At 35.3% G+C, this 14,547-nt stretch overlaps 1 long non-coding RNA gene across 12 annotated transcripts in view; it reads left to right on the top strand.

Moving 5' to 3' along the window:
• Positions 1-14,547, top strand: part of LOC118195471 (uncharacterized) — a 149,580-nt gene that overhangs the window by 44,756 nt on the left and 90,277 nt on the right. The window lies entirely within an intron of this gene.

Genomic DNA, 14,547 nt, shown 5'->3' with positions numbered 1-14,547 from the left:
TAAAGATATCGTTTTAACATTATTCAACGAAAAAGCGGCTACTGAATAAAATTCCATTATCCTTACATTAATCAATCAAATGACACAGCAAGTCAACGAATTCCTGAAATAGCAAATTCCATAGAAGAGACACTTATTTAAATAATAAAATACAGTGAATGTTTCGCATTGCAATTGGATGAAAGTATTGATATAACGAAATTTGTTCAATTATTAATTTACCATACGTTTCGAAGAAGATAAACGAATTGCCGCAGAATTTTGTGAATCTCTTTATGATAGAGCAACTGCAAATGAAATTTTCAAAGTAATTGAGAAATTTATGTCTCAGAATGATATTCCTCGGAATAAATGCTTTCCCTTTATGCAGTGGGAAAACATTCCTGTGTTATTTCTCTAATAAAGAAAGTCTCACCTGAAACTGAATCTACTCCCTGCTCCATTCATCGTGAAGCTTTAGTAGCCGAAACAATCCCCGAAAACCTGAAAATCGTTTTGAATCAATGTGAAAATTGTTAATTTTAATAAAATCCGGTCTTTAAATTCAAAAAAATTTTATGCCGAGAGGTTGGCTTGCAACGCTTTTGTTACATTATGAAGTAAGATGATTAACCAGAAGCAAAAATTTAAATCATCTTTTTGAACATCGATCAGAAATTCAAATTTTCTTTTGTGATTCAAAATTTCAATCGCAAAAATGTATACTTAAGGAATTGCGGTTGGCGCGCTTAGCATATTTAGCTGATATTTTTGAAAGTTAAAGGATTTAAATTTAGGATTACAAGGACAAAGAGTTAATTTGTTTACCATTAGAGATACAATAAATGCAATATTAAAAAAACTCGAACTCATAATCAAAGAACTGGATAGTAATATTTTAAGCTTCTTACCACTTTTAGAAAGTTTTCTAACCGAAACTCATTTGAAAATAAAAGAATTAGCATCCGATGTTAAAAATCATTGTTTTTCACTGGTAAATAATTTCAAAACATATTTTCCCGAGGATTATGAAAAAGAAAATTGGATTATAAATTAATTATGTTCAAATATACTTGCAGTTTTATCTCGTGAAGAAAAAGAACAATTGATAGAAATTTCCTGCGATCGCACTATAACTGAAGATTTCAAATATAACATACTTGTTAACTTTCGGCTGAACCGAAAAAAAAAAAAAAAAAAAAAAAAAAAGAGTTTGAAGGCATTTCAAATAAAAATATTAAACTTTTATTGCCATTTTGCACAACCTATTTTTGGGAACAAGTATTTTCTTCTATGTTATATTTAAAAAATAAATACAGAACAAAATTAAAAGTGAATCATAATTTACGGTTAAAACTCGGTGAAATACAACCAGAAACAAAGGAATCGATCTCTCTTAAACAGGCCTAAATTTTACACTAAATTTTAGAATTAGAATATTATAACTTAAATTTTGAATAATTAAAATAGTAACTAATTTTTAATCTAATATTTTATGTGTTCATATTTAATACAAGTAACCAATAGGTTGTGTAAATGGCTCAATATTTTTTTTTTTTTTTATTTATTTCTATTGAGAAATTGCAAAATATAGCTGTGGTACTGAAGTTTTTTAATTTTTGTGTAGATGGTACGCGTTAGTCAAAAGGTTGAGAACCGCTGATCTAGAGTAATGACACTTTCTGTGTTATCTGGAATGAATGAAATTCAAAAGCTACCTGACGATTTCTGTACACAAATTATTTTTTATGACTTGAAAATTGAGTATTTTAGTAACATAGTTCAGTATATTATTCAAAGCACAGCAAACTTTATTTAACACCATGTCCACAAATGTCCTCACCCGGCCTTTATTTTTGAAACTGTTGGTCGTAGACATATATTTACAATTACAAAAATGTTTTAGATGATGTGAAAAAACATGTTTTGGAGTTTTTAAAACTCAGTTTTATGAAAATGATTAAATTGATGATTTTAACTTATTTCCTCGAATTTATAAATTTATAAGACATATATTTCTCATTCAATTAATTCAGTTTTCACTTCGCGACAAGGCAAAAATACATAAAACCTCAAAATATCTATATTAAAAATTTAAAGATATAGCAAAACATAAAACACGAAATCCAGTTAATTTTTTTTTTTTTTTTTTTTTTTTTTTTTTCAATTAAATTAGTTTCTACGCTAAAATAAACAATATGGGCAGCTGGAAAGAAGGAAGATTTTTCGGTGCACAAAACTTACTTAACTGCACAAAACTTAAGTTTACTTTTGGTCTTACTCGGCAAAAAGGCACTGAAGGCGTACAAAATGACTTTATTTGTTGTGGACGTTATGCTGAGTCAATAAATGAGATAATTTAATAATTTAAATAATTCCACAATGGATTAAGAAAGATTTAATTCGCAATAATAAAAGAAGACGTTAGCTATTTTAAGCTTAAGTTAGCTAGCGAAGCTTAGTTTCTTTAGATTGGCAACAAATCGACTATTCTTCTAAGTTTCAATCGTAAACAAATGCGGGTGGTATCGTAAAAAAATTAGGCTTAGCCGCACTTAAACAACTTTTAAACTCTTGATAATTCTACAAATATTGCATGCAGGTTAATTAAAGGCATAAAAACATTAACCGGAACAACATAATTCAATCATTTTTAAAACAAAAAATGCACAATTTACAAACATATAGGAATAAAAAACTGATATCCCAGAGCCGAGTAACAGAGTGGATATATACATAATACATACATTTATATACTTTTCGTGGAGCCGATTGCAACCAAAATAGGAGGTCATCTACATGTTATAGCATTCCTATATACAAAGTTTCAATGTTCTGAGCCTACTCGTTTTTGAGTTATGCGAGATACATACAGACAGACAGACAGACGCCACGAAAAAGTCTCTTCTGAATCCATTTTAAATCAGTTTTATAATTCGTTTGGAGAAAAAGAGTCCTTTATTATGTTCATACGTACAGATGCTAGGCAAAAACATCGTTAAATTGTATTCGATAGCCGTAAAAGTGCATATTTTCGTTGAAATATAGTACGCGAAATTTTTCGTGATTACAATACTTCTTTTACTTCGTACAAGGAAGTAAAATCAGAGCTCAGCCGAGTAACAGAGTGGCTATATGTGTACGTATATATATATTTATAAAATTTTGGTGCTGCCGATTGCCACCTAAGAGGGAGGTGCGCAACTAAATTCTATAGCAGTACTATATACAAAATTTCAACGTTCTAAAGCTACTCGTTTTTGAGTTATGCGAGATACATACATACATACGCACATACGTAAGTACAGACGCCACGAAAAAAATCTCTTCTGAATCCATTTTAAATCAGTTTTATAATTCGTTTGGTGAAAAAGAGAATATTATTCTGTCCTTACGTACAGATGTCACCCGAAAACATGATTAAATTGCATTCGATAGCGGTCAAAATGGATATTTTCGTTGAAATATGATACCCGTGATTTTTCGTGATTGCAATACTTCCTTTATTTCGTACAAGGAAGTAAAAACTGTTCCTTTTATTTGTTTCTACTTTAATTTTTGTTGTATCCTTTTTATGCGCATATCTTTATGATAAATTATTTCATCGAATGAACTTGTAAGAGAACTTAAGTTAGAACTGACAGATTTGCAGAAGTATCGCTTATTTCCAGTTTTTATAGATGTGTAAAAGACACATGCTACGATAAATTAAGGAGCCGTTCTGGATTTCAGGACCAAGGAAGTGTTGTTCTATTACGGGGCTTTTAGGCATGTAGCCTTTATCCCCACATCGTCAAAGAACTATCTTTATCGCCAAAAAGAGGGTTCCGCAAAGAGGTAAATTTAGTGCCAAAATGTTAATTTAACAAAAAGAGTAACTGCCTTCCACAGTGAAAAAAAAGTAAAAAACCGAAGGACTTAATTTAGTAATTTTGGTGTCGAATAAGGGCCAGAATCAATTTGGAGGGATTACATTATGAATTTTGAAAAGCATCTATGTTTCCTTGATCAATGGTCATGTGGTGTTAACAACACGAGAGCGAAAAAGCTTCATGTCGCAAGTGCTTCGGGTTTGGGGCAGGGGAAAAGCGGGAACTCGTTAGGCGAGTTTGAATTAAAGGGACACGACCAGCAATGCCTCTGAGGAGAAACTTTTATAAATATAATAAGATTGTATTAACTTTAAGTGTTATGATAACTAATGAAAAAGCATTAAGTTCTCTTACTCTCTTAAATTTAAATTAAGTAATCCTTGCACTAGAGCCCTTTTAAGAAGGGAACAAAGATGTGCTTAGAGCCTGATAACAACCGCTTACGGGACAAAGAAAGAGTGACCCTGAGGGAAGCTGAAAGATCAGCAAATTCATTCAGACGGGGGAGGGGGTCAGAAGCGAACGAGCGTATTGAAACCTTCGAGTCGCCTGGTCTCCATAGCAATGCCTCTTGGGAAAAGGAAGCGCATTATATGCGTTCTCCAGAATAGCTCTGGGTCTCTTTTTTGCCGATGCAATTCCCGGATGATAAACAGGGAGGCTGTGGAGTACGGGGTTTCCCATCGAAGGAATCTTTTGGAAAAAGTTGGCCGAAAGTCGCTGTATAAAGTGATTTATGAGGAGAATTTTGGCTGCATTATGAATGTCCTCGTTCGTAACAAACCAAGGAGCTTTATAAATTTGCCGTAGCATTATTGTGGGAAATGCTATGTCATGATATTCCCTAATTCCCTACTGTGTGACGTATGCATTGCGTCAGCATGTGTTTCCCGCCTTCGGGAGAAGACGAGGATTAGCTGGCGAGATGAATGTCCTCGTTCGTAACAAACCAAGGAGCTTTATAAATTTGCCGTAGCATTATTGTGGGAAATGCTATGTCATGATATTCCCTAATTCCCTACTGTGTGACGTATGCATTGCGTCAGCATGTGTTTCCCGCCTTCGGGAGAAGACGAGGATTAGCTGGCGAGCGGAGCAGACGTCGCTCTATCGCTCGTATACCATTTTCATTAATTGTAATCCTAATATAATCTATATTTGTAAATAGTAATAAATGTGTGTTATCAACTATGGTCGTTGCCTTTCCCCACATTATGTTCTGAAAAATTTGGATATGTTTCCTATTAGTAATTGCTGCTGCGCCCCAAACCGGGCCAGCATATGTCAGAATTGGCCTTATCATTGATTTATAGAGCAAAATCCTGTTTTTCGTGGACAGGTCGCTATTTCTAGCGAAAAAAGGCAGTAATTGGGATTTGACAACATTCGCATTGGAAATTTTTTTTTTGAATGTGAGGTTGCCAAGTTAATTTTGAATCAAGTATCACGCCTAGATACTTATAGGTAGGAACCCAGGGAATTGGTTCTCCGAAGAACTGCAAGTTAGGTAAATTTGGGAAAGTACTTCGGATAAATAAAGTGGCAGCACATTTAGCCACATTTTTTTTTTTTTTTTTTTCTTTTAATTTTGATCTTCCACAGTCCGAGCCAGAGCTCTTGCCTTGAAAGATAATTCTGCAGTGCAGAAATTACCGTGGAGGTGTTGAAATGTTGGTTCATGATGGCTGTGTCGTCCGCATATAAAGCTAGATCGACATTAGGTGACTTAGGTATGTCATTTACGTAGATGTTGAACATTTGAGGTTCGAGCAAACTTCCTTGTGGGACCCCAGCCCAGATCGGGCGGGGAGTTGAGTATTCATGGCGAACTCGCCCCTGAAAGGATCTACCCGTCAGGTACGAGTTGATAGTTTTAATGAGTTGTGCCGAAAAACCAAGCCGCATGAGCTTGTAAATAAGCCCGTCGTGCCAAGTCCTGTCAAAGGCCTCGGCAATGTCAAGATAGACAATTCCAGTTTTCTCTCGTTTACGAAAGCCCTCGTCAATGAATCCCAATACACGGAGTAACTGGTGTACCGTGGAGTGTTCAGGCCGGAAGCCAAATTGTTCCGGGATTATTAAATTTCAATCACAGCAAAATTCATTCAGGCGTTTAAGTAAATTCATATATTTTTGAGAGAGTTGATAAGAAACAGATAGGCCTTTAGTTGAAGGGGAGATTTAAATTTTGACCCGGTTTTGGAATAGGAATGACTGCGGCAATTTTCCAACACTCAGGGAAGTAACACGTTTTAAGCATAAGGTTAATCAAGACCGTTATCCATACAATATACGAGTACATAATGGGGAAGTTTTTAATCATGCGATTCGAAATTTGATCTATGCCAGGGGCCTTCTGCAGCTTCGTTTTATCGATGAACTTCAGCACTTCAGTTGGATCAGTCGGCCTGAGATCAAGCGTGATGGGTTGTGTTAAGAAATGTTCAACACGTGAGTGTATGCGCCCCTGTGTAACCGGACGGTTACAGTAGGCGTCGTTATTTGAATTGAATTGTGTAGCAAGGCTGTCAGCAATAACTTCAGCCTTTTCAGTGTCTGTAAAAGCCATCTGGTTAGCATTGGCTGTTTTAATGGGCGGAATGTGCTTATATTGTTTGCGTAGTCGGGCGGCAGAGAGCCAAACCGACCTGTCGTCAGTCGTTAGGGACTCAATGTAGTGTTTCCACTCCGCTTGTTTTTGCAGGCGGGTTTCAGACCTAATCTCGTTCTATAGTCTGCGAAATTGAGCACGGATACTGGGATCACGTGTTCTCTGCCAAAGTTTTCGCAGGAAGTTGCGCCGCTTAATTTTGGATTTAGTATCCGACGGGAGCCCAGCGCTCGGATGTGTGATAGGTTTCGAAGCCGCGGCTCTCGCTTCTTTCAGTAAAGACTCCATGTTTTTGATACACCTGTGAAAGTCCGCATTGCTGGAAATTTTGATAGGGGGGTAGCTGTACGTTCCAAAATAAACCGAAAATCGTCCCAGTTTGTTGAGACTTGTTCCTCTAATTTTGAATATCGATTTTGAATATCTATGGTAATCAAAACAGGGTAGTAATCAGAATCTAACTCTTGAATCACTTTAATTTCATGCCGAAAGTAAACATTATAAAAAGCAGCCAGATCAAGAACTGCGGGGGATCCTCTTACAGGGTAGTAAGTCGGGACAGTAGGAGCCATGATCTGTACACGAGAACTCTGAACCCATGAATTTAGACAAATGCTAAACCTGTTCTTATTAGGACAGAACCAAGCGGTATGACGTGAATTTAGATCACCAGCAATAATTAGGTGATTTGAGATTGTGAGAAGTTTATCAAAATCACTGACAAGAAAAACATACCTTCCACGAGCAGCTCCTTTTGGGGGAAGGTATGCCGAAACAATTGTAAGGGGGAGAGAACTTTGTATAAAAATTTTATAATAGTCGCTTCCACATGTTCCAGGTTTGGAGGGGGTATCATGTGATGTTTAATCGAATGTTTCACATAGATACAGGTGCCACCACTTGCATGTCTGCCATATGACACCCTGTCAGTCGAGTATATGTCATAGTTCCCAATTCTGGGAATTCGCCCTGGGATAAAATGAGTCTCTTGGACTAACAGTACATCAAGATCTTGCTCTGCAATGAAATCGCTCACTTCATGGATCTTATTATAGATACCATTTGCATTCCAAGTGCAAATGGAGAGTGAGCTTTTTGTGACAGGTCTTATATCACGTTGAGAGTTGAATTTAAGCCGTAAATTGTAGGTTCTGCAAATATAACAGGAGACATAGGCCGAAAGTTTAGCCGAATCAGTCTGAAAATTCAATATAACTTTCATATATATAGAATGCTCTCATTAAGGCGTCAGCCTGCCTAAGCTTTGGCATAGCCTTTTTGAAAGCAAGAAGCAGAATATGTTTGTCTACCGCTGGGTCGCGGGAGATGTCAAGCAAGCATTTTAGAGTGGGGGCGAAAATATCGTCCGAGTCGACACTCTCTGCTGAAGTGACTGCTGGGGTTACAGCTTTAGTTTTTGCAGTAACCGGAAGTATTGGATGTCTGGAATCACATCCTGGCTCTATGGTAGCATTCCCCATTGCCGCTGCATAACTCAGCGGGTTAACACCATTGGGGCGAGCATGTGCGGGATGTCTTGGTGGTTCGACGTTTGCCGTGGTGGTTGTAGTGCCCTGAGATGGAGCTGCCGAGGCAGCGGCCCTATTCCTAGGCGTGGATTTGTTACCACGAGTCCGTTGATTGCCTGGGAAATGAGGACAAGATCTAAAATTGGCCGGGTGATCTCCTCCGCAGTCGCAGCAAGTAGCAGGATTATCCATGGGTCTGATACACTCAGAAGCCTAGTGTGACCCAGAGCATCTCACACAACGGATTTGTAAGGTGCAGACTTCCGAGGAGTGGAAGAAACCCTGACACCGAAAGCATTGAGTAGGGCCCTTGCGGCCGCGATAACGCTCAATGCTAACCTCTGTGCCCCACATTTCATGGACAGCAAACAGATGGTCGATGAAAGGGTGTGGGAGTACTTGTAAATAAACAAGTGGCACTGGATGTTTGGAACGTGGCTGAGTAAGCCGAACGCACCGATGCACTTTAAAGCCCATCGCCTCGACTTCATCTTTCACGTCCTCGATTTTTTTCGGTTTCAACCGGGAGGAGGCCTCTCATAACAATTTTGATCGGCCGGTCCTGCTGCAGGTCTAAAGTCTTATACTGGATTCCAGCCTTTTTCATCCAAAGGCTAACCTCCCGGAACTCAAGTTCGGTTTGAACGAACAATTTTAGATAAGGTCCAGTCAGCTTGCTCTGAATATTGGGGGCAATCTCACGCAAAAAATTTAATTGTGTCTTCCACTGCTTGCTCGATTTAACGTGAATCGCCGGAATAGAAGGTTGCTGCGGAAGGGAGGATCGCTCATCACATGCTCCCTAGAACTTGTTTCTCCGCTTTCTACCTCCTGGCTGCCAGGAGCGGTAGAATCCATGGAGGTAGGAAGTATGATGGAGTACCCCTAAACAGGTTTCTCCCGTACCCTGCTCTGAAGCACCGGCGATCCCTACGGGGTGACCAAAACATTGGGTCATTCAATGGGTTTTGACGCGAGCGGATGTAAATATTTTGTAATTACATCCTAAATATACATATAAATGTATATATTTTCCTTTTTCTACAAAATTTCAGAGTCCTAAGTATATGAAAACAACATATTTTTAAACAACATTTCATTCTGAACGGAATTAAATGCTATACGTTTCACAGAACAGTTTTCTCAGAATGGTTTCGTGAGTTACATTACAAAAAAAATTTAAGGTAATTCGATTTTATTCGGCTAAGGTACAAAAATTAAGATCAAAGTTTATTGTATTATTAATATTAAAATTATGCATTATTTCTTTTCTATTTATAGAGCTTCTTCCTAAAATACTTTCTTAAATATGACATGATTTTTTGGCTTCTGAGGCACCTTTTAAATCGAAAAGTCAATTTATAGTCAATTTATAATTAATGTCAATTTATAGTCACTTTCAAAGTCAATTTATAATTAATGCTCTATTCGGTTCATTTTAAACTAGAGAATTATTAGAAATTAGCGAAATACTTTAAATAGTGCTTTCTCTGAACATTTCTAACAGGGAATAAAATAAGGATTATATTTTAATTAACCCAAATAAGTAAAACGTGTAAGCTCAAAGTGATTATTTTTCAGATATTTAAAATTAAGACGATGAGTTTAAAATGAGCAGCAGTAAAGCCTCTCCTCTAAAAATTTTTAAAAGGTATGTGTTACAATAATATATGGATGTGAAAAAGTGTATTTTATTTAAAACATTTTGGCATTTGGAACATAAAATAAAAGTAGCGATCTATCAAGGGTATCGAAAGACGTATACAATTTTAAAGGTACCGTAAGGTATTTTTAATTCTTTAAGCATAACATTTTTATTAAAATTTATATTTTTGTAGTTCAACAGCTTAGAATTTTATAAAACAAATTCATAATCAAAATCGCTGTTGTTAGTTATCGAAAAATAACCAAGATGTTATTTTTTCGTAAATGTCACTAAACTATACAAATTGCTATTATCTAATCACACTATGAATGTTTCTTTCATGTGAAAGTGTCCCCTTTTTCGATTTGTATGGAACTGTCGTGTGTCGAAATACTATCAGAACGCTGTCAAGCGAGCTTCTGAATGTAAGCAAAGAACACCCCATCTGTTGACCGAAGCTTCGAGTGCCGGTTGGCCACTCCTTCCTTTCCTACCGTCATGTTTACCTCCAGGGGTAGAAACAGAGGGGGGGGGGTACGCTGCTCTTTCTTCGAGCCTAACAAAGACTCTTTAGCCCCGTTCACAAGAGCAGATTCGACCGGTAGCTTAAACCGGTTCTTCCAACGTGTCCCGTTCACATAGAACAAGCATCAACTGCCTCACCGAATTGGAGGTAGAACTTGGAGGTTGAATGTTCCTTACCTCTCGGGAGCAGGGCAAATGGGGAGATATTCCGTACTATACTGCACGGTTCACTTAATTTTAGTTACTGCTCGCTGGACTTGTCAGCGAAACAATCGCGCTGATAGATGTCTGTGGATATGATAGCATGCCCCCAAAAATTAGATAGAACTGTACAAGATACGGAAATTATAGACAAATACAGGCAAGGTTACCTGATGCTAGGTATTCCAGAAATATCATTCAAATTAAAACAAAAGTTAAGACAAGTGAATATCGGCTTCAACGCAACAAGGGACTCGGTATCTTTTGAATGATTTTTTTTTTAAATTTAAGCATTTTCATCTACTTTTTATGAATATTATTAAATGGTTTTGTGAGACAAAATAATTTTAAGCTGAAAAAAAAGTTTTTGCTAGTATTTTTTTTAATTTAAATTTTTGAAGAAAACTTTTACAATTAAAATGTTTTTCTTCTCCTACAATTTTCAATGTCTCTCCCCAGTTTTTATTGCATTTATTAGAGTGTTCTTAATAACTTCAAGGAATGATTTTGCAATTAATGAATTAGTTTCTGAGGGGAAAAAAATACACTTTTATCTAAAATCTTTAAAACAAACATGATCTCAGTCTCATTTTCATTTCAAATAATTTTTCCTTTCAGTATTTTGCAAAACCCATCCTTGTTTCTATAAAGTATATAATTTTAAGTAAGCAGTAAAAATAATAAAAAATTTAGTCCATACCTGTATATGTTTTCGGACTTTAAGGAAAAGGATTTATTGAAAAAAATGCAAAAGGTTTCTCAGTTTGCATTTGCAGTTTAAAGAATACAAACTGTCTAAATAGACATTTAATCATTTCAAAACTTTAAAATTTTGTTATTGAATTTCAATACACACATATGTATATAAATCAAACCTAGTGCTATTTATTCAATTGATAGATATAAACATAAACTACAAACCCTTTTTTAAAACCTTATGTGGCCAGAAAAATTGCAAAAACTCATAAAACGCAAGCAGAATTTTTCTTTACCTGTTTTTGTTTTGTAAAACACGTTCAAAACAACTTTAATACATTAATTAATTATAATATTGTTGCGTGCGTACGGGTTTGTAATAGATTGATAATAGTTCGTAAATGATTGTCATTGCACTCAAATCCGATGATAGCTTAATTAAATTTATTTTATCAACATAAACACTTCAAAGTTCTGGAATTTTCCACAGAAATACTCGTACAAGTGTTTAGAATATCACTAAGTATAATCAGTAGTTATGCTTCAATCTAATAAGAACGTTAAACACGACGGAATGCAAAACGCATCTTAAGAGAAAGTTAACTCAGAAATATCTCCAATCTCGCGCTGAACTAACAACTGGCAACAATAACAACTTATATAGCATAAATAATGTCATAAAAATAGTGTGGTATAATGAGATTATTACTTTGAAAACGATGTTTCGAATTGATGCCCAAGAAGAACCAATATTTCCCATTCTGCTTCATTGCATATCTTTCAAAAAAGTAAAAAAATCATCCAATTAATTTCCTTTATCATTTTTTTAAATGCGAAAAGTTTGTTTTGTAAGCTATGAAAATGACGGAAGTTTGTAACCTATATATTTTTAGATATGAAATTTTAAAACTAATGGGCGTCAAAAAGTCTAAAAATATGAACGATTTACAAAAATTCTCCCAAAATATTTTTAAAAAAAATTACGCTAAAAATTTCATTTAATTTTTTTTTTCTTCCACAGTGTGTTATGGTGCAAACTGTAATATTCTGAGATTCTCAGTTTATTTGTTAATATTCGCAGAAAGTCGTTTCAACTTTAAATTTTAAAAAAATCTAATCCTCTAAAAATCAAAAGCGTGACACCACATCCACAAGCAGTGTATGTACAAAGTTTGAGTACTATATCTTATCGGGGAGCAGTTTAAAAGTTCATGACCATCTTTTAAACATAGCGACAAGCACCAAGAGTGAACTAAATAAAAGCTTATAAAATAATAATAATAATAATAATAATAATTAAAAAGCATATGTTTTTTAGGAACCATTACGAAATTTCAGGTACCAGTTGCGAAAGTACAGATTACAAAATTAACAACAGTAAACAGCGTTAAAAATGTGTAAACAGTATTAGAAATCTGCCAATTCGGTGACATGATTGTTCACAGAAGCTTAGGTGTAAAGGGGAAGGAAGACGGTGGTCTTCTGAACGGGTCCTAAAGACGAAACTCTTTCATGTCTCCTTTTTCTCCCCTTGCTAACGGCAGCTGTGCGAAGGAGCGTTGCTTGTGAACGGGGCTTTTGATAGCTTCATACTTGTTTTTTGTAAGGTTCACATTTGACATTTTCTTGGTGACCATAGTAACCTCCGATTTTTCGGTTGAAATGTTGCTACTGCGCGCCATTTTGGCGGCCATATTGAATTTTGAAGCATTATCAGAATTACTTTCATTGCTAATTTCGTTTAATATTACATTTTCACTAGCATTTGCACTTGATTCACTACTCTTATTGACTTTAACATTAGAATTCACATTAGATTCAATACACACAATTTCAACATCAGAATAGTCACTTTCAGAATTTACAACGGGTTTACCTTGCTTACGAGAAGCGGGGGTAATGAATCCGCCCTCATCAATACTTTGCCCTTTACTCTTACGCGCTAATTTGGGCTTGCCTACGCTAATAGCTTTATTTAATTTCTTCTTACGGAGAGCTTCTTTCTCTTTAGTTTCGTTGATTTTATCTAGCTTTTTCTGCTCGATCATTTTCATAAAGTTATCCCTGGCCGGGGGAAGGTGGAAAATTTGTACATCAAGGCTATTAGCAAGTTCATTAATTTTGAAAAATAATGTTTTGCCCGATCAGTCAAGTTGCTCGTATCCATTAGAGTCCAGCGGCGTTGAAATTCGCTTCATGAATCTCTTTTGCCGTTGAATTTCTTCATATTGCTGCTTCAGCTCGTAGAAAGAAACAATCAGCTTTGTTTTATTATCCAATTGCACATGTGAAGTCTCCGCACAAGTATCCACACTGTTCACATTCACATCACTCTCAATATTCGATATATCCATGATATTATTCTGATTATTACCGCTAAAATCCCCAGAAATCGGCTGCGTTAGCGGGAGCGCGTCAGAAGCACGTCCTACATCCTCGGAATCTGGATTTCAGTACTCTCAGTCATACTTCCCTTGATTTTTTCATTTTCACAATTCGAATTGGTTTCATTGAACCAGTATTGACAGAAATCTTTGAACTAAAGTAGCAAGTGCAGAATTGAAAATTCGCCAAAAGTAGAACATGACGTCAAAGATTACTTAATTTTTGTGCCGTCATAGATTCGTAAGCTCACATGACTTCTGACGTCATCATAAATTAAATTTCCGAGGGTTTACAGATTGCAGTCTATTCTTGATTGTCATATTACATATACATTACGCCCGTTTTGAAGGATATTTTAAAACTAGTTTGCTAATTTTTCATTATTCAAATCTCAGTTTCTTCTTTTAATTAATTTATAGTAAATTTTGGTTTTATTTTTTTGGTTAGTACATTCATATTCGTTGTTAGATGCTTTCTAACATTTGGATTATAAACGTTTAATGTATTAATTTTTTGTGTTTTGGGGGTTTATTTTTTATTCATTGTTTCCTGTTTTGCTTTAGTTGCTAGTGTTTTTAATTAATTATTGCTTTCTAATTGTTGAACTCATATCACTTCATTAAACTCTGATTGCTAATAAAAGCTACCATCTTTCTCTGCTAAATTTGTTTGTGCTGTTATTTAGAAATCTGGTGTTGCTTTGATTTTCAGTTACTTCAATTTCTAGCAATATTATATGGAGGAAGAATTTCAAGTTTTTTAATTTGCAGGTAGAATGAGTTAGTTATTTCACTTATGAGCAAATATTCATATATCAGCTTTTAAAATTGTAATTATATATATTTTTTTTTTTACTATATGTGTCAATTATTCTAAAATTTTTCATTTTAAAATTAATCATGTAGCATTTGAAATAAAATTATATTATAGAACAAACACAGTGAGCACACTCCAAGGTAACCATCTGTTTTCAAAAATTATATTTTGATTATGCTCTAAAGAAGTACTGCGCTGCATTAAATCAGTTTTAGTTGCTCTGAATTCACATTTATGTAATTTGCTATAAGCTTCTCTCTTTCTGTTTTCATTCCGATTAGCCATTTC

Source organism: Stegodyphus dumicola, chromosome 7 (assembly GCF_044657685.1).
Source record: "Stegodyphus dumicola isolate Sdum_Otavi_A_Nest chromosome 7, ASM4465768v1".
NCBI classification, from domain to species: domain Eukaryota; kingdom Metazoa; phylum Arthropoda; class Arachnida; order Araneae; family Eresidae; genus Stegodyphus; species Stegodyphus dumicola.
The sequence above is the reverse complement of the archived record's forward strand: the minus strand, read 5'-3'. Positions and strand labels throughout refer to the sequence as shown.